This window comes from Pinus tabuliformis, chromosome J (assembly GCF_031772625.1).
Source record: "Pinus tabuliformis cultivar Carrire ecotype Pingquan chromosome J, CPIR1, whole genome shotgun sequence".
Lineage (NCBI taxonomy): Eukaryota > Viridiplantae > Streptophyta > Pinopsida > Pinales > Pinaceae > Pinus > Pinus tabuliformis.
In genome coordinates, this window is record NC_142295.1 from 982,794,388 (window position 1) to 982,814,973 (window position 20,586).

Below are 20,586 nucleotides of genomic sequence, written 5' to 3' on the forward strand. Positions count from 1 at the left end.
GTTTTGGTATATGAACATTCTCAAATTCACTGTGTCTTATTCTTATATCTTATTTTTTTGAAGTGAGTATTGCATCTTCACAATTTATGCATACTGTTCCATTAGTTTAGCTTGGATCTGCAGATGTCACTGGGCTACTATTTGAAGTAAGAACAGTTAGGGATTAGTAAGCATGAATTTAGCTGCTTGCTGTAGACCCCTTAGATCTACATTTATTGAAGTTAGTATTGCATCTTCACAGCTTATGCTTACTTTTGCATTACTTTAGCTTGGATCTGAAGATGAGAATGGGCTACTATTTGAAGTAAGAGCAGGTAGGAATTAGTAAGCATGGATTTAGCTGCTTGCTGTAGACATGTTTTCTTATGCATTTAAATTTTAAACTTATATGGTGAGCAGTAAAAGTAGGATTCATTTTTAGCTTTCAAATTGTATATCATGATTCTTAACTAAGTCCTGCAAATTTTGTACTTCCTTGAGGGGACTGTAAATATTGAAGTAAGGTCCTAGTGTTTCTATTTGTGGTGAGTTTTACCGGCAAAACTGGTGTCAGCACCCTTATCTTCTTACTTTCAGCAGCTTCCACACTGTAAAGCTAACAATTTACTTGTAGTTAAACTTGTCATTATCAGAGATACTACAAGGGTTTTTGATGTTTTTAATGTGTGGCTACATGTTGGTTGATAAAATGAAAATGGATGGGGAAATCATGAATTATTAGGAAATGGGTTTTGATTTCTTTTTCTCTGTTTCCAGGGGTGTATTTTGCAAAATTTGGAAATCAAGCTTTATAAGAAGGCTCTCAAGAACTTAGGAGGTTACTCTAGAAAGGTGCTTGCCACATTTGGTCTACATTCCTTTAGGTTCTTAGATTTGGTAATTCACATTTCGTCATCTTGACACCGTAAGGTGCTAATGTTCTCTGGCTATATTAGAGGTGATGGGGGGATTGATGGGCTATAGAAGCACCACTCTAGAGGCGCATTGAATCTGTTGCCATTGAGAGAACGGTGATAATTGTGGCACAAGTGCAGCCTTCCAGTGTAACCAACATAGGTTCTTTCCTTTTGGTTGCCACAGCAAAGGAGCTCCAAAGAATTTCTGGTGGGGACTATGATGTTCACTACTATAACATTCACTCTCACTCACACACACTACCTGGAAAGAGATGGGGAATATTCAAGCAATTGATTTAGTTCAAAGAACATTAACCATTTACATGTAACGTGCCTCTTACAAAACTAGTAATTGTTTATTGGCATGGCAGATCATTCAACATGGTAAAATAAATTATCTGATGAAAATTACAGCACTTGATTTCAGATGAACTTATTGGACTATCTCTCTATGGTTAGAACAGAAGCTTTTCCGTTGGACTATTACAGCACTTAGTTTGGCAAAACAATTCCTATTTTTTGCAAGAGTGGCACTTTTATCAGCCAGTCTTGGCTACAGATTGATTGGTTCTCACATCTACCACTAAATTTCACCCATTGCAATTTTCATCTACTGCTGCATTCCTTGTCTACTGAGACATTCAGTCTGACATGAATGCAACTCTACTAGCTTTCTTGTTAGCGACAGGCCCTCAAGTGACCAGTATACTTTATCTCAGCATTCATTATTTATTGTTGGGAAATTAGTTGTTCTTGATTCAAGGTATCATGTGATTTTATTTACTTCTGATTTGGCTCTTAGATGAATTCTTTACAAGAAACCTCGATCTCAAGTATTTTTGGTAGGAAATTGTATATTCAGTTATGACAGTACATGAGGGACAATGGAGTGACTATATACAGTGCATTACTTTTCAGAAGATATACACGAGCAAATTATTTTCTGACTTCACATGGATGAGTTGAAAACATCCGCAGACAAACAAAGGTGGGATGGTCAACTCTCTGTGGAGCATCTTAATTCTCTTTCTTTGTTTTAACTTTTACGTAAGGCATCTTTCTCGTTATTTCTACAGTCATTTGGATCAGGAAGGTCCGGAAGATTTATACACTCTGACCTGTTCCTAGCGATAGGCCGATTCCTTGACCATTTTGTTCAAAGAAAGCATTTGAAATTTGTCTTGTATTTGCTAATTTCCATGTACGTCAGGACCTCAGGCTTATGACAAGGGAAGAGTAGAAATGTAGTTTTGGTTGTTGTTCTTGATGAAATTTATCTGCTGCCACTGGAGTCTTCTGAGCTAATTTTCATACAATATGAATCTCTATTCCCACCACTAAGTTCAGAGTTATCCTTCTGCGTGGAATATCTACTGGTTGGCATTTTTTTTATCATCTTGCAGATGCAGGTCATAAAATTTGATGTGGCTCGAGATTTCCCATCTGAAGTTGCCAACTTTGCATAGAGGACATTCATACTCTGATAGATCATTGTATATGCAGATGGTCTTCTTCTGAGATCTACAGTTGGAAGTATTTCCACAAAAAGAAAAGCACCTTCTGTTTCTCACTTGCTCTTTCCTACAAATTCCGGTTAATTATTAATTCTCAAATGTCCATATGTTATACACATTCTCTCTGCAGCCAAAGCTGTAAATTTCTACGGCTCCTATTGGACTTTCTGGGTTCCAAATGTGGAATATATACACCATGAACAAAAGGAAATACTGCAGATTTGGTTGTTCAAGGAATCTTCGTTTAACAATAGAAGCTCCTGATGACACAGCCCTGCATTTATGCCAGGTAAACTTACTGATCTGACTGAATTCTCTGACCACCCATTCTGTCTGAAGTTCTGTTAAGTAGGTTACATTCCTAATATATTCAATTTTCTGATTAGAAATATCTTATATATATTGGGTAAGGAATGCAGCTTTATTCTAGTTTGCTCTCTTCTTCTGGCATGCTGTTTCAAAATTTAAACTTCTATTGAGATGCACATTGGTCTAGATATCTCTTTTATCTTTGAGGATTCAATTATGGATGAATTCTGATTTTTTTAAATGATTGGTGCAAGCCTTGTATTACATTTTTTTTGTTTCCATTTGCATAGTTCATTGTAATTGATCATAAAGAATACACCTATGGTTGTAGTAGCAAGACTTGGCTCGGTGAATGACTTGGGGAACCTGGAGAGGAAAGTACAACTTGGACTGGACAAAACCTCAGAAAAAAATCTTGCCCCAATTTAGATGACCCTTTTTAGTTTTTTTTTTTTACTTGATAGTGGTGCTCATTGAGTTTTCGGCTCAAGCTTGCTTAATTGGGCATTGAAAACTTGTGAGTACTTACTGTTGACTCCCTGTAGCCAAGTTTGACTCCTTGGCAGTGAGTTTTTGTTGGGCCGTATTGATTTGGCTTTGTTTACTTATTGAGTCATGCTGAGTACAACTTGTGAGTTCAAGCTCTACCAGACAAGTCCTGCTACTCTGCTATGATGATGGGGCGTCAAGAACAATCATACACCTATTATGATCTTTATTTCTTATTTAAAAGGACAACTGGGTAGAAACTTTACCAAAGGTATTTAAATTCTATTTTTTTATGCGAGGGTGGTCACTCCAATACCTTAGGTCCTATTATGCATACTGAATAGCTTCACAGTTGTCAAATTCATGACTACTTATGCTAAAAACCTTAAGCACATAAGTATTCAAGTTATAACTCGTATGGTTTTGTCAAGGGAAATTACAGAGAAGTGAAATATGCTCAAGGGTTTTGGGCCTTGGCAGGTTTTTTTTTATGTGCATAACATGTTCAAGGTGTCTAAGAGATTACTTAATATGTTTTAATCAATAAATATGTTCTAACATTTTAGAATGCAGTAGCAGAGAATTAGCAGAGGGGAGTAGTTGGTTGCATCAACAATTAATTGATTTCCTTGGTAAAATTTTGTTAGCAATGAGCGGGTTGCATGAGAAAACTTTCACCTTGGTTTCCACAACAACCAGACCTATCAATGCTGTCAAAATCCAGGATTTGCACCTGGCTATAGGAACAGCTGAGATTTGTGTAGTAGCATTGGTGCAAAATTGCAAATCTTCCAAAACATGATCAGGGAATTGCTGCGGATGAAGTAAATTACTGCATTTCAAGTTCAGTCCATTTTCTTAGTTTAGGTGTTAAAGATTTATATTATATAATACATACATTTCCTATCAATTTTACCACACTCAAAAGTAAATTCTATGTTTTCCAGCCTGCTTTGATCATAATTATGTACGTTATACAACTTTCTTATTCAAAAACTTATTGTTTACAATTGGTTATTGCATATTTTGAAACATTCAAAATATAGTCATGTTACATGTAGTTTTTATCTAAAAATTTAGCTTGTAATTTAGAGAGGTTTTGTCAATTTGTCAAAATATTACCAATTTGGTGCAGATTAGCTTATAACATTTCTCCAGAAATGCAGGAAGTGTCAATGCTACAAATTTTTCTCATTTAGATATGAGGAGGCCACAGGCATGTGTATAAATTGGATAGCTAGGTAGTTTTCAGGAGTTGAACTTTGCACTATGTTGTTCTAGAAGATTTTGATGTTACTAGAGGCTGGATTTCACCATAAAAGCCATAGGAGCAACTTAAAATGAGCTGAAAGTTTTTGAACTTTCCGAACATATGATCTGTAACCTGTAGTAAGTGGTTCTGAATTTGAATGTATGCCTGCCCTTAAAATTCAAAAACTGTACACACTAGTACTTTTAGCACACATTATGCAATGCCTTCAAGGACCTAATGTTGCTGTTGCGGAGTTTATATTTATCTGTAGTGCCTTGTTTTTGTTTGATTATGTTTCGTATGCTATTCTAGCTAGGAAGATGAGCCTGATGACGTATCAGCTTATTTACCCTGTTGTGTGTGTGTGTGTGTTTTTCCTTGGAAAAAAACATTAATTTTATTTCATTTGGAAAATGATACAAAATTACATTCTGCATATACAAATCACTGTGTGTATTCTGTTGGATATCATAGATTCAACTGTCTTCAAGACTGGTCCTTGTAGAAGAGTACTGTTTGCCTTCAGGCTCTTACATATTCATTTTTGCATTAGAATTACAAAATTGTGAAGATATACTTCACCTCTAAACCTGTTTAAAAAAATAGCGTACCACTACCGTATGAAAAACTTTAAAAAAAGATGAAGGAAGAAATATATAGTTTATTGTCTAAGCCCGAAGGGTTAGCTCAATTGGTCAAGGTCCCGTTGCTAAAGCACCTCACCTTTGGGAGGTCATGGGGTCAATTCTTCTCGATGCCCTCAGGGTTAGGCTCTGATTAGTTTGGCCGGCGGGATGTTATCCCTTCGGGTGGATCTGTCTGGATTTTCCTCGGAAAAAATAAAATAAAATAAAGTTTGTTGTCTCATTGGAGCAACTGGTCTTATTTCATCTATATATGCACTGTGATAGAACTCGTAAGAAGGGTTTTCCCGCTGTTCAGTAATCTGCCATAGGTCCTGCTCGACAGCTAAGCCTTCTTTGGATAACCAGTCCGCTTGTGAGTTTCTCTCCCTATAAATATGTGCGCGTAAAATGCTGTCAAAAGTTGATTTTAACCGCATAACCTCATCCAAAATTGGAACAAGTAAAATATCTCTACACTGTTGTGCTCCATTGATTCAATTTATCACAAGTAAAGAGTCACCATAAACTTTAATCTTATCGCAACCTTTCTCTTTTGCAAAAATCAACAGAAATTTGCATGCCAGAAGTTCTGCTTGATTGTTTGTTCCTCTACCGAAGCCCATTTTAATTTTAAATAAGTGATTCTCAAAAAGATGAAGAATGACACTGCCCCCACTTTGCTGGTTTTCCTCTCACGACGCCCCTTCAAAATATGCCCACATAATTGCTTTATTAGGATCTTCTGAAATAATCCATCGAGGAGGGGGAGTGTCTTTGTCTTGAGGAAAATGTGCTAGAATAGCTAGACCTTCCTTGGCCACACGCAGATGAAAAGAGGATAAGTCCTGAAAGATTGCCTTGTTCCAGACTAGCTAGACCACCCAGGAGATGATTAAAGGTAAGGCTTTGAATTTTCTTGTTGTTGGAGAAGAGCTCCATCTTCTCCAAGACTCCTCTATTGTGTTGCCATTCCAGACACAAGCTTGATCTAGAGTCGATTGATAGCAGTTCCAAACTTGTAAAGGGACAACTTATGAAGAGGTGAGTAAGAGTTCATTCATTTTGCACAACGCACACCACCTTGGGGCTATCTTATATCTTCGTTGCATAACATCTGAAGTAGGGGCTTTATTGCCTAGAAAACACCACATAAAAATGTGTGCTTTTGTTGGACATTTAGCTTGCCACATTGTTTTCCACGACCATTTCGGTTCCTCCATTGCTCTACCCATATTTGGGGGAACATACCCAAGCTAAGGAGAATAAGAGCCAAATGGGGAGAATATCCATACTAGTTCATCTTCTTTGTATATTATTCTAATATGACCCTTTCGAAGTGCTTCCAAATATCCAAGCTAGACTTCCCTGTATTCAGACTCTATACCTAGATTAGCTGTAGACTTCCATCCCTAGCTCCAAATAGTAGAATTAGTTGGATTTTCCAAATGGGAGAGCTTAGAAATTCCTTTGTCTCTAAGAAAGTTGATGAGTGGTTGTGGAAGAATATGTCTCTCCCTGCTTTCAGGCCAAGGATCCACTCCTATCCTCACCCTGTTGTAGTTGCCTATGCACCATGCAAGGCTTGAACCTATAAGTTCGAAGGAATTCTACAGATGACAAAAATATTTGAGCAAGGATTTTCCTCTCTTCTTATCCAATCTTTGAACGTGTTCAGAGTGATATACTTTTGAGTGACAACCATGGTCTAGAGGCTTTGGATGGTTAGAAGCCTCCATCCACATTTTGTAGCCAAGGATTTGGCGAATAGAAAAATATTTGTTAACACCCAACTTTCAAGAATTTTTTGTGCGACTATTCATTGCCATTTAACCCAAGGGAGAATAGGTTGTTCTTGATGACCAACTATAAGAACTTGAAGCATAGTCTTCTTTCCTTTTCCAGAATACACTTGGGGATCCAAGCTAGTGACATCTAGTAGACTGGAATTGCCTCAAATATTGATTTAACCAAAACTAGTCTTCTTGCCCTAGAAAGCCACATGTGACTCCAACTCTTTAATATTTTCTCCAGCTTCACGAAAAGCCAGTTCCAATCCTCCTTGCTATAGTTGTTTGGTTTGATATGGAATCTCAAGTATTTCAACTTATCATCTACATTTTTTAGCTCATATGGAAAATTATCTCTCAGGTGTTGCATCTCTCTATCATCCAAGTTGTGAAAGGAGATAGTGGATTTCTTGTCATCTATAAGCAATCCGGTGGCTTTCCCTTAAAGGTGTAAAATTTCAAGGAGTTTATCAACATCTCTAATGGAAACCATTACAAAATATAAGAACATCATCGACAAAAAGTAGATGAGTAACAAGAGCTTGAGCAATGATTCTTCCATTGAACTCACCTCTCCGCTTTGCTTCTGCTAGCATTCTGCTTAAGCCTTCTACCACTAAAAGGAAGAGGAGTGGAGATAGCGGGCATCCTTGTTGAAGACCCCTTTGAGCATGAAAGAAAGGGGATGCAAAACCATTAATTAGAACTGCAAAGGACACAGTTTGGAGACAACTCATTATCCATACTACAAAGGTCGGGTTGAAACCTATATGAGTTAACAATAGTTTGATATATAACCAACTAGCCCAATCATAGGCTTTTGAGGGATCTATTTTGAGGATAACCCCTTTTAGCTTGTGTAATTTGATGCTATGGATACCTTCTCGAGTCACACCAATTGCTTCATGTATTTTTTGTCCTTCTCGGAAGTGAAATTGTTCTTTTGAGATGGATTTAGATAATATAGGCTTCAATCTCATTACAATCACTTTGGCAATAACTTTATGGATACAATTACACAAAGAAATAGGACAAGAATTATCCAGGGTTAGAGGATTATCCACTTTTGGGATGAGGGCAATGAAGGTAGAATTGAAGGCTGGAAGAACTCTACCCTCTCTCCTTGATTCTTCAACGACCTTTAGTAAATCTTGCTTGAGGATGTCATATAGGCCTAAAAAATATTCAACTGACCAACAATTAGGGCCTAGACTTTTATCCCTTTGAAAGGAATGAAGGATTGTTTTGAGTTCTTCCTCAGAGACCTCCATGAGTGACTTATTGTCCTCCTCCTCAACAAAGCTTGGGAAGGATTGTGCCACTCAGATGATTCTTGCAATGGTTATCCCATTTGGTGCTTTAAAGAGATCATGAAAGTGATTCTTCCCTAATGCAGCGAGATCCTTGAAACTTGAGAGATCTCTTCCATCCCCATCCACAAGGGTCCAAATAATGTTGTACATCTTGCGTCCCTTGACATATCCCTAAAAGAATTTTGTATTTTCATCCCCACTCTCCAACCAGATTGCCTTAATTTTAAGTCTCCAAGCTGCTTCCGTTGCTTCCAAAGGAGATTTTCTTTTAGCCTCCAAATGGATCAAGGCCTCCCTTGACTCAACATCTATGAATCCTTCTCCTCCACCATTGGAAGAAGAATGAAGCTCCTTCTCCACTTTGAGTTCTTGATCCTCATCGTGTCTTTTCTTAAAGGCCTATTCCTTGATTATGTTATAAAGTTTGTGTTTGGCGTCAAACTGACTTGTTGCATAACCTCTTGCTTGAACGTCATAACCTTTCCAATGTTTTTTTAGTAGAGAGAGGAATTCCTTTTCTTTTAACTAGTAGGAATTCATTTTGAAAGGAATAGCAAGCTTGTCATATGACCCAGGATAATCAAAGAGTGATCAAACTCCCCCCATTCCCAACCCATTGTCTAATCAGGTTGGAACGCTCTATTAGATCCTCAAAAATTAGAAAACAATCTCTTCTTTTTGCAATGCATTCTTCTCTTAGTTTGATGATTTCTCCACGTTCCTTTGTGCTTTACTGGTTCAATATACACTAACTTAGAGGTTATTAGCTTGTGAGAGAAGAATTCAACTAGTGAATTTGGTCTAGCCCTCAGATCCCATACCTCTGAAGCCCCCAGTGAGAAATTTAGATCCCCACCTATAATCAATGAGTTTGATTTCATAAAATATTTTGAGAAAAAGTTGTCCCAAAATTCCACCTTGTTTAGATATGGACCATATAGATTAATGAGAGTCAAAGAGGTTCTGAGGTCTTTGGAGTAAAAATATATTCCTAGACCTTATTCAACACCCCATGAATTGGACACTCTGATGTTTCTCAAAAGCCATCCAATAGCTAGTCCTCCCAGTGTCCTTTTAGATATAGACCAATAAATTCCATCCACTAAAGATAGATTCCAACATTTTAGAAATAGAAGAATCATCTCTCAAGGTTTCTTAAAGCATAATTAGGTCTAGTTTGTTCAAGTAAACTAATCTACTAAAAGCGTGCTTTTTTGAGGGACATGCTAAACCATTGCCATTGAAAGAGAGTATTTTCATTGGGTAACACTGCCAAGGGCTATCATTGCTCTAAGTGCTCAATCAATGGATTGTTGTTTGTTGCAAGATCCTCTTGAGTCTTTTCTTTAGCTTTTGCCAGATGATATTTTCTCCCTCTTCCTTTTCCCCCTTGAGACAATAGGGAGAGTTTCTCTAGCCTCCCTACAATACCTTTTGAACAAGGGGAGATCGTTCGAGAGCAAAGGTTATACATAATGTCCTCCCTCATCAGATAGGCTCTTAGACACCGATACCATCAGGGAAGAGTGTGCAAAGTTGTCTCTAGGGCATGGGAAAGTGGCTACTAAGGAGGGGGGAAAGAAACTAAAGAACTTGAAAGTTGAAATTAAAGAAGAAATATCAGTAGACACTGAGCCCCCAAGATCTCGTTCAACAGAGCAAGAGCTTACCACAAAAATAATAGGGGAAGAGGAAATATTAGAAACCAAAGGTGTTTGAATACCTTCTTTAGGCGACAATGTTGAGCCCCTTCCACTGAATCCTATAGCTCCTTCTCTTATGGAATTGTTGCCTCCACCGGCACATGAGGGTTTCACAAATCTCCCACTATTGCATCCTATTCATGTACCTTAGTCATTGTCTCCTCTAGCCATAGATCTGGGTTATTTATGATCGGACTCTTGAATTTGTTTGACTTGAGGTCATGAGGCTTCTTGTGCATGGGTGGCTCATAATCTCTTGCTAGATGTCCATACTTGCGACATCTTTTGGACTTGAAGGGGACACTGTAGTTGAGGATCTATCGTCTTTCTTCCCCAACATCAATGTTCGTCATATTGGCCAACCCTTCCTAGAGGTCTATGTTCACCAGGATTTTGGCCACAAACCTATCCCTTGATTGCTCATACGAAGAGTCATGCTCTAGATAAGTTCCTAAAGAATTCCCAGGTCTTTGAAAATCAAGTTGTCCCAACCCAGGTTGGGACGACGTCTATCTATTCCCTACTTCTGTCAAACAGAGGGTCCAAAAGTTAAAAAGAACCAGGGTAGAGTCTATATGCCAAGCCCTTTGGGTAGTCCACAACACTTTTGCATGTTCCTGAAAATTTAGTTGAATCCATCTTTTGGCCAACAAGATAACCTTAGGGGGGAAATTTTAAGTTGGTATTCAAGACTCTTTCTGCCCATGCTCGAACTTTGCAGATGTTCAACTTTTGTCCTCTTGCTTTGCCCATTAGGGGATTTTCCCCCATCTCTGTGATGTTTCTCATCATGACGTCTTCTCCCAGCACCAGTTTCAATTTCGACCGGTTCACTTTTTTCTTTGAACGACAACTCTTTTTGTGCTTCTGTTTGGTCGGATTTTCTCTCCTTTTTATTTAATACCTTCTTTTTAGAGTTCTTTGCCTACGCTTCCTACTAAATTTTGTCATTCGCTTCCTCTTGCTGCCAAAAACTCATTGATGAAACTATTAATGGTCACTTGTAAGGCTTCTGTAAGGAAAACAAAGCAACAAAGGGAGGAAGGGGCTCTACATTGAGAGGGAACCCCTGTGCTAAGAACCCTTCAAAATGGAATAAAAAACCCGAGGCAAGAGAGCCCCCTGACAAGTCAATCAAAATGACCACCCTGACCCACCAGAGTGGAATCAGGTTCATATTGGTGAAACTATGAAAGCGAAGGAGCCATGGAGAAACCCCCCAAAAAGCTCAATGAGGGTTGGACCTGAGCCTTAATTGCAGATACCAGGGTTTGTATGGACCCTGGGTAGGGGTCAACCAAAAAAAGAACTTCCACATCCAAAGCTTCTTCCTCACCTTGATCCTTTGCCATTTTTGGAGTTGTAGAGTGGGATTTTGGAGCCGTAGACGAGCCCATCGTGGCCACGTAGTTGGTCCCAATTGAGCTAGACAAAAATTCTTGGGTAGTTATCCATATTAGTCCCTCCCCTTATTCCTTCGGCTTGTAGTCAATGACCTCCTTGTCCTCCATGCTTCCCCCTCATGCCAAATTAGCCGTGGACCCGATACTACCCTCCTAAAGCACATGCACAATCCACACCTCTAACATCAATTTGCTAACGAACCTCTACAGACCTCCAACCAACCCCGTTTGGGGTTGCATGCAACCTCCAATACTCCGGTTGGCTCATGCAAACCCTCTCTTTATACCTATATATTGTTTGCCCAAAGGTCACAATGAGGCGGGGGGGGGGGTGTGAATCAATGTAAGATCAATTTCACAATTTAACAATCTTTCTTAATCAATCATCCATATAGTAGTGAACCATAAACATTATGCCATCAGTTATATCTATACATCATCATATCAGTGACTTGACAAGAAGCAATCAACAACACAAGAGAGCATCACATCACTTTTTAGGTGGAAACCCAAATGGGAGAAAACCACAAACCCTTCTTTTGGTTAGTTTTCAATTCATTTACATCAATTTGCAGGCCCCAACCCGTGGGAGCCAATTACCCTGAAAATATGCAAGTTGCCACTTATGATAGGCTACAACTTGATTGAGGCTCCGACATCAAAGATGCATGCAATTGCTCACAGTAGGCTCTAACTTGATCAAGGTTCCAACCTCAACAATGAGTAGACTTCAGCCTGCTCTAGGCTTCAACCTTATTGAGGCTTGAAACTTAGCAATGAGTAAGCTCCAACCTGCTCTAGGTTTCAACTTGATTGAGGCTCCATCCTCAGCAACGAGTAGTCTCCAACCTGCTCTAGGCTCCAACTTGATTGAGGCTTCAACCCCCTTCCTCTACTTCCTTGTGGGCCTCTATTTCATCACATTTTTAACTAGATTCACACCCATAATATATCATGGCTAATGGTCTAATAAATACAAATAGTCATTGTCACCATCTCTTCCACTGCAACATTCCTTGGATATGATATCTCAATTGTAATCGTCACATAATTCATGTCAATCTTTGTTGGTGGTTGTCATACTGCCGTCCCTAAATTCTGCTCCAACTAGAACTGCGATTTGGTCATTCAAACTCTTGCTTGGCACCTGTTAACCTCTTGTAGCCAAAACACTTGCAACAAACTTGTAACTTAACCAATAACACATATGAGGTATTGATCATTAAACATGAGTCAAAACACTGTCACACATTTCTGGGTACTTCAAACATAAGTCAAAACACTGTCACACATCACTCGGTACATTTGTCTTTGAGTCCTAATCTTTTAGCTTTTTATGGATTTCAATTTGGATTAATAATGACTTCAAAAAATACCATTATAAACCATATTCAAAATCAAATGTTTGGCATAAACTCACTTTTTGGGTGTGTTCTACAATTTGACAAGATTCTGGCATCGATTGTACAAAATGTCCACCAAATTCCGGCGCAGGTCACTGGAAGTTACAGATAGTGCTACAAAATGGTTGAATGTATTAAAAATTAACCAACATGTTCGCTCCATAGGTCGAACTCTCAACCACCCACGTATTATCCCAACGACTTACCAACTATGCTCTTGATGTGCCTTCATACATTGTGCCACTCTTATATATTTAATGTGAAGTCACCATGTTCAACGATGCTTGTTGACCCTTTAGAGCTCTGTGGGTACACATGTTTATGCTGTGCCCGGGCTTGTTAGTTCTTAGGGCCATGGTGGCAATGACTTTGCTCTCATCCACAGTGGCATTAGTGCCTGGCTTTAACCTCGTTCTCAATGAAATAAGCCCTAGAAAAAAACAATGGCCTCGCCTTTAATGACAATGAATTCGGTAACGAAACAGTGGTGTCGCCCTCAATGAACTTGGTCACAGAACAATGGGCTCGCCCTCAATTTACTTGGTCACATAACAAAACAATGGCCTTGCCCTCAGTGGCAATGAATTTGATCACAAAACGCAAGCCTTTCCCTTGATGGCAATGAACTCGGTCAAAAAACAAAGGCCTCACCCTTGGTGGTGATGAACTCGGTCACAGAACATAGGCCTCGCCCTTGGTGGAAATAAAATAGAACAATGTCCTCGACTCGTCCTCGGTGACAACAAAATAGAATAGTCGTTTCGACTCATCCTTGGTGGCAATGACCTTTGTCACGTAACAAATCAAAATAGTGGCCTTGGTCTCGTCTTGGTGGCAACGACCTCTGTCACATAACAAAACAAAACAATGGCCTCAGCCTCATCTTGGTGGCAACGACCTCTGTCACATAACAAAACAAAACAATGGCCTCCACTTTAATTATGGTCGCAAACTGTTTGCCCAGATCTCAGATGATACTACATTGATTGAATGTCGAGTATGCATAAACACGAATCATGACGCCATAATATAGAGATTGGCCATGAAGGGCACGACCAATTTTTGCGGAGCTTTTTAATATATTTAACAATCGGGCCAACATACTGATGAAAACGAAGACTGGGGCGTCTTCGTTTTCAGAATTTTTACATGCTCGATCTTGGGCCTGTGGGTTATGGGCCCACGAAGCCTCTCAGAGTCACCTCTTTTTGACAGCGAGGTCTCACTTACCAATCTGACCTCAACAACTTCGCCATCTTCGCCAGACACCTTCTTGAGATCCTCTTCATCGGCGTCCTTATCAAGTCCACCAACAAACACTTCAAACTCTTTCTGCTTTATCCGCTCCTTGACCATGGCTGGCATTTCCACGTCATGCTGGTCTTCAACTCCGTCTCCCTCTACACCCTCTTCACGGAATCCTGCTCCTTCAGCAGCTTCATTTCCTTGGCTCTGCTCACCACTGACTACATTATTTCCAACCCGCTCATCCTGGTGCTCGTTATCCTTACCCTCGTTATCCTGTGCTTCGTGCATTGCTGTATCGATTTCCTTGTTCTCCAAGTCTGTTCCCTTGACCACGTTCTCGAGCGCATTGACCCTGCGATTCGTGGCCTTGATGGCCTCGTCGAGTGTCAGAAACGAGGTCTGCAACGAGGCCAACTCTACCAGAACCTCGATGGCCTTTATGTAAGCCGATCGGCAAAGCTGTATCTGCTGCCCGCCACGGGCGAGGCCGGTTAGAACGTTGCTCCTTCCTGTGGATCCTTCAACCTTCCCGCTTGAACACTGTTCTGGAATGGCAGACTCTACGCCCACCTAAGCCATTTCCGTTAGTCCTCCAAGCTTCCAGCTTCCGGAATCGAGCTCTTCAGGAACCCAAATAACAAAGCAAACGATTCAAACAAAAGCTACACAGATACGCAGAGATAAATTCACAATGAAGCAATTGCCTACAAATTCACACAAACACATTTTTTATAATTTACAAAGTCAGGTTACAATATAAGGCATCTCAGCCTTAATCCATAATTCCTCAAGCGACTACATTTTTCCCCTCTCTCGTAGGCACCAGTTTTCCTATTCTCGTCTTCTTGATTCTCTCAAGAATCCTACAGTTTTTATTACACATGCATTCAGTTTTAACTGATTTTTTAACTAAATTTAGTTCCTTGAACAGAATTCAGTTGTGGCTGGCCTGGGTGTCCACGTGATCGTCCACTTGTCTTCTTCTCTAAATTGTTTCCATTGACGTGTCAGGATGCTCCTGCATCATACTCCCGAGGTAGAAAAATTATGACCTCCTGGTCATATGCTCCCGAGGTACAAATTTATGACCTCCTGGTCATATGCGTTTCCTTCGCAATTCTACCCACTGTTTCCTTTCTTCAGTGGAACTGCCTTCCGTGAGCTGCAATCAAACCTCTGCAATAGCAAGTCCTCCTTGCTACCAGATGCCCTACCAAGCTTCTCCGCTGAGCTTAGTCCTCTCGGCATCTCTGCGGTTCTCTCCTCTCGAACCAATTGAGCACTCCTGCTCCAGGTTTGCTGCAATCTTCTCACCTTCACAAGCTTACAAATCTTCGACAAAATGTACCTCATCTTTCTTCGTACCTCTTCTTTCTTCCTCTCCGCAGGAAATCTTTCCCGCTCTGATACCACTTGATGAAAACGAAGACTGGGGTGTCTCCGTTTTCAGTATTTTTACACGCTCGATCTTGGGCCTGTGGGTTATGGGCCCACGAAGCCTCTCAGAGTCACCTCTTTTTGACAGCGAGGTCTCACTTACCAATCTGACCTCAACAACTTCGCCATCTTCGCCAGACACCTTCTTGAGATCTTCTTCATCGGCGTCCTTATCAAGTCCACCAACAAACACTTCAAACGCTTTCTGCTTTATCCACTCCTTGACCATGGCTGGCATTTCCACGTCATGCTGGTCTTCAACTCCGTCTCCCTCTACACCCTCTTCACGGAATCCTGCTCCTTCAGCAGCTTCATTTCCTTGGCTCTGCTCACCACTGACTACATTATTTCCAACCCGCTCATCCTGGTGCTCGTTATCCTTACCCTCGTTATCCTGTGCTTCATGCATTGCTGTATCGATTTCCTTGTTCTCCAAGTCTGTTCCCTTGACCACGTTCTCGAGCGCATTGACCCTGCGATTCGTGGCCTTGATGACCTCATCGAGTGTCAGAAACGAGGTCTGCAACGAGGCCAACTCTACCAGAACCTCGATGGCCTTTATGTAAGCCGATCGGCAAAGCTGTATCTGCTGCCCGCCACGGGCGAGGCCGGTTAGAACGTTGCTCCTTCCTGTGGATCCTTCAACCTTCCCGCTTGAAGACTGTTCTGGAATGGCAGACTCTACGCCCACCTAAGCCATTTCCGTTAGTCCTCCAAGCTTCCAGCTTCCGGAATCGAGCTCTTCAGGAACCCAAATAACAAAGCAAACGATTCAAACAAAAGCTACACAGATACGCAGAGATAAATTCACAATGAAGCAATTGCCTACAAATTCACACAAACACATTTTTTATAATTTACAAAGTCAGGTTACAATATAAGGCATCTCAGCCTTAATCCATAATTCCTCAAGCGACTACATTTTTCCCCTCTCTCGTAGGCACCAATTTTCCTATTCTCGTCTTCCTGATTCTCTCAAGAATCCTACAGTTTTTATTAGACATGCATTCAGTTTTAACTGATTTTTTAACTAAATTTAGTTCCTTGAACAGAATTCAGTTGTGGCTGGCCTGGGTGTCCACGTGATCGTCCACTTGTCTTCTTCTCTAAATTGTTTCCATTGACGTGTCAGGATGCTCCTGCATCACATACCATATAACCAAACCACATAACCTAGACCTTAGGGTCTCCGGTCAACTTCTTGATGATGTAATCATGACATCAATCATCCATGTGGCAGCTTGAGAGGGGTGCCACGTGTCACCCAAATTTAACCTCTTTGCAATTCAAAATCTGTGATTGGACACTGCCATGTGGCAGGGCTTGGTGATGCCATTTATGACTTGCACTGTCATCATCAAGTGTTATGTCACCTCCAATAAGATAGTGCCATGTGCTGTCTTTTGATTTGAGGGTAAATCTTCGCGCTACTTTTGAATCTGGATGCTGATCTGTTGTCAACACCGGTGATTGGTCCCAAACATCCATGTCGTTGGGCGGTGTTAAACAATGTGCTACTTCCCATGATCATGGTTGTTGACTTGCTGAGTCAACGATGGATCCACTCCAAAAATGCATGGTCTTTAATGGGTTAATATTTTGGGGTTGGCCTTATAGTTTGGCATTTTGATTTTGCCCCAAACTAATGCTGGTTTTCAACAAGTCATAACCTCTCATCCGGGAGGAGTTTTTCTGAGCAGAATATATTGTTGGAAAGGTATTGATGAGTACTATGCAGCCATACCATTTGTCAGAGCATTTGAAAATCTTAGCTTGATCAGAAACTCAAATAACTTCAAGTATCCATATCCTTATGTAATGAGACTTTGTGAAGGATCAAGCTGTCATGCTGCTTCACGAAGTGACGTGCTTCTCTTGTGATCATCAAGGATGGTCCTGCTGCTGTTGTCCAGACATCCCCTTTGATATCAATGACAGCTTGTTGTCATCAATGACAACAATATGTGCAACATACATATACACAAAAATGGTATTCATACTTTGCACATCTCTAGTTAGCACTACATTCATCACTCGCCAGTCCCCCACTCGTGGACTGTTCCATATCAGAATGGAATCATCCTCCACTTAACCTTGTGTGTATATGTTTGTGTGTTGTGATGTGCAGGGTTGAATAATGGAAGTTTAATGATTGCTTATTGTAGCATCTATTGATTAAATTGTATGAGCAAGATTTATAATAATGATGATAATGAACATATCCATGTATGAGTTGAGTTGTTGCAAGTTGTGACTAATCTCACAAGGATATCATTGGGAGAGCAGAAGATCAGGAGATCTAAAGAATTTGACAAATTTATATATATGGAGGGTTGTGGAAGCCTAGTCTGGTTGACAGGAACTGAACATGTTCGACAAGAACTAAACATATTTGATATGCTTTATATTTATGACATGACTCATGTGATTGTATGCTGACAGTATGGTTGCAAGTTTTTCACCTGGTCTTAAGATAAGTGCTTGCTTGTGCTGTCTGGGAAAACTCTAGGATGGAGTTGAACAGTAAGCCCATGGGGCAGCTGGTGTTGTTTATATATGTAAGTATTTATTGTGATCCAGGCATGTTAGATCATATTGATATTCTTGGATACTGTGTGCAGGGCGTAGGGTGGAGCAATGTCAACTCACAAAGACATGGATGTGAATTGCAATCAAAGGCCTGTGGCTCTGATATTTTGTGGAATGAGTGGAGCTGCCATGCCCACTCAATTCAGGAACATGGGATATCTGGTAAATGAAGTTGGGGAGTGGGCTACCCCCATCTTTCTAGTAGCAGAGGTGACATGCCTGCTCTGAGAACTTTTGTTGTGGAAGGTGACATACCACATGCTTCCCATTCAAGAGTGGAGGGCATATGCTTACCTCACGTTGGGAGGTGACATGCCTCACAGGAACTGAACATGTTCGACAAGAACTAAACATATTTGATATGCTTTATATTTATGACATGACTCATGTGATTGTATGCTGACAGTATGGTTGCAAGTTTTTCACCTGGTCTTAAGATAAGTGCTTGCTTGTGCTGTCTGGGAAAACTCTAGGATGGAGTTGAACAGTAAGCCCTATGGGGCAGCTGGTGTTGTTTATATATGTAAGTATTTATTGTGATCCAGGCATGTTAGATCATATTGATATTCTTGGATACTGTGTGCAGGGCGTAGGGTGGAGCAATGTCAACTCACAAAGACATGGATGTGAATTGCAATCAAAGGCCTGTGGCTCTGATATTTTGTGGAATGAGTGGAGCTGCCATGCCCACTCAATTCAGGAACATGGGATATCTGGTAAATGAAGTTGGGGAGTGGGCTACCCCCATCTTTCTAGTAGCAGAGGTGACATGCCTGCTCTGGGAACTTTTGTTGTGGAAGGTGACATACCACATGCTTCCCATTCAAGAGTGGAGGGCATATGCTTACCTCACGTTGGGAGGTGACATGCCTCACAGGTCACGACAACTGCACTTCTAGGGCCAGTGAAACTATACAAACTGGGTATGGTCTTGAGTTGGAAATTAACAAACTAGGAAAGTTACCTACTTTTAGGAGTCACTTGAAAATATTAATATATTAAAAAGATGGATCAATGAATTATGCATAAGTAGGAAATTACCCTTGGTGACAGCCAAGGCCTGTGGCTCTGATATTCTGGAATGAGTGAAGTTGCCATGCCCACTCAATTAGGGAACATGGGATATCTGGGAAAGGAACTTGGGGATTTGGTTACTCTCATCTTCCTAGAAGCAGAGGTGACATGCCTGCTCTGAGAACTTTTGCTGTGGAAGGTGAAATACCACATGCTTCTCATTTGAGAGTGGAGGGCATATGCTTGCTTCACTTTGGGAGGTGATGTGCCTCCCAGGTCATAGTAGCTGCACTTCTAGCACCAATGAACCTATACAAATGGGGTATAGTTTGTAAAATCCCACCTCGGAAATCTCCCAAATATACCATGTAATTCTGAGTTTTGTAGTTTACTTCAGAGATTAGTTTCGTCAAACAGTTTGGCAACTCATGGCTGTAGGTGCATATTTAAAATTTTCAACCACCATAGAGATAAACCATACCAAAAAAACTGATAAAAACATTAAATCAGCTGCAAGGAATTACACATTATACTCAAAAAAATATATCAATCCATTTGTTTGCATCATATGAACTGTAAATGTGAGATTAGACTTCCCTTTCTTGTATATGGGATATAAGATTACAGTGGACAACGTATTAGAGAAACTTGGCCTTTTTCACAGCTGTAAAGGAAACAAATGATGACTCTCTTTGGCAGCACTGACAATGAAAACTCCACTTCAGCCAACACCTTTATTCTCTGGAAATGGCTCAGCCACAGAATGAGAGACTTGAACTGTCGTTTGGACACTGAATTCAACCCAGAAATGTGTGGGACTTAGCTTCCATGAATGGCAATATAAATATCAGTCCCTTACTCAGCCAAACTGAGATGGTTTGTGGCCTTTTGCTGATAACATAGCTCTGTCCCTTCTTGCTGATATATCTCCTCTCCTACATACTACCTTTCTCCAGCAAGCATGAGCAGCGTATTGTAATGAACTTGAACTTCTATTTTTGTATACAACTCGTCCCTTTCACCCCTGGATAAATACAACCTCTCCTGATGATAGATTTGAGCTCCTCTTTCAGGCTATCTTGCCATCTTCCCACAGGGAACTCGACTTCAGAATGTAAGGCAACCTTGGTCTCTTCAAAAATGGGCCAGGACTCGTTCCCTTTGGTAGTAATGAACCTGGTCACTAAATCGACCCACTAGCATGATATGGAGGGCTGGGACTCCTCATGGGTTCCTTCAATCTGTCAAGAAATATGATGAACATAATATCAATATGTAAAATCAACTTATAACATTTCTTCAAGATCATATTTCTTGCAAAATTTTCTCTCCTTTGAATCTCAATGGTAAAATCTGAGTGATTGTATTCATTGAACTAATTAGAGTGTATAGTTTTAACACCGAAACTATCTATGATAGCTAAGGTTTCCCAAACTCTAAGTTTATTTCCAAAACTCTCTTCGAGAGTTATTATTCTTAAAACACAAGTGAAAGAATGAAGAGAGTTTCTTTACTTTTTTCTTTTTTTTTTTTAATAAACTTGTGGCCATTTTTGCCACCATTTTACCCTTTTAACTTTTATAAGGTCACTTTATAATATTTT

General features: G+C 40.2%; 1 long non-coding RNA gene across 2 annotated transcripts; it reads left to right on the forward strand.

Annotated features, from left to right (window-relative positions):
- The first annotated feature begins 387 nt into the window (after positions 1 to 387).
- LOC149230148 (uncharacterized) lies at positions 388 to 20,332 on the forward strand. 2 transcript variants are annotated; one of them, XR_016247353.1, is made up of 4 exons: positions 388 to 1,659; positions 1,815 to 1,884; positions 2,300 to 2,699; positions 18,002 to 20,332. It is a non-coding gene; the product is annotated as an uncharacterized LOC149230148 (long non-coding RNA). The 2 variants fall into 2 exon arrangements; XR_016247352.1 differs by lacking the exons at positions 388 to 1,659; positions 1,815 to 1,884 and having other exon boundaries at positions 1,921 to 2,699.
- The last annotated feature ends 254 nt before the right edge of the window (positions 20,333 to 20,586 follow it).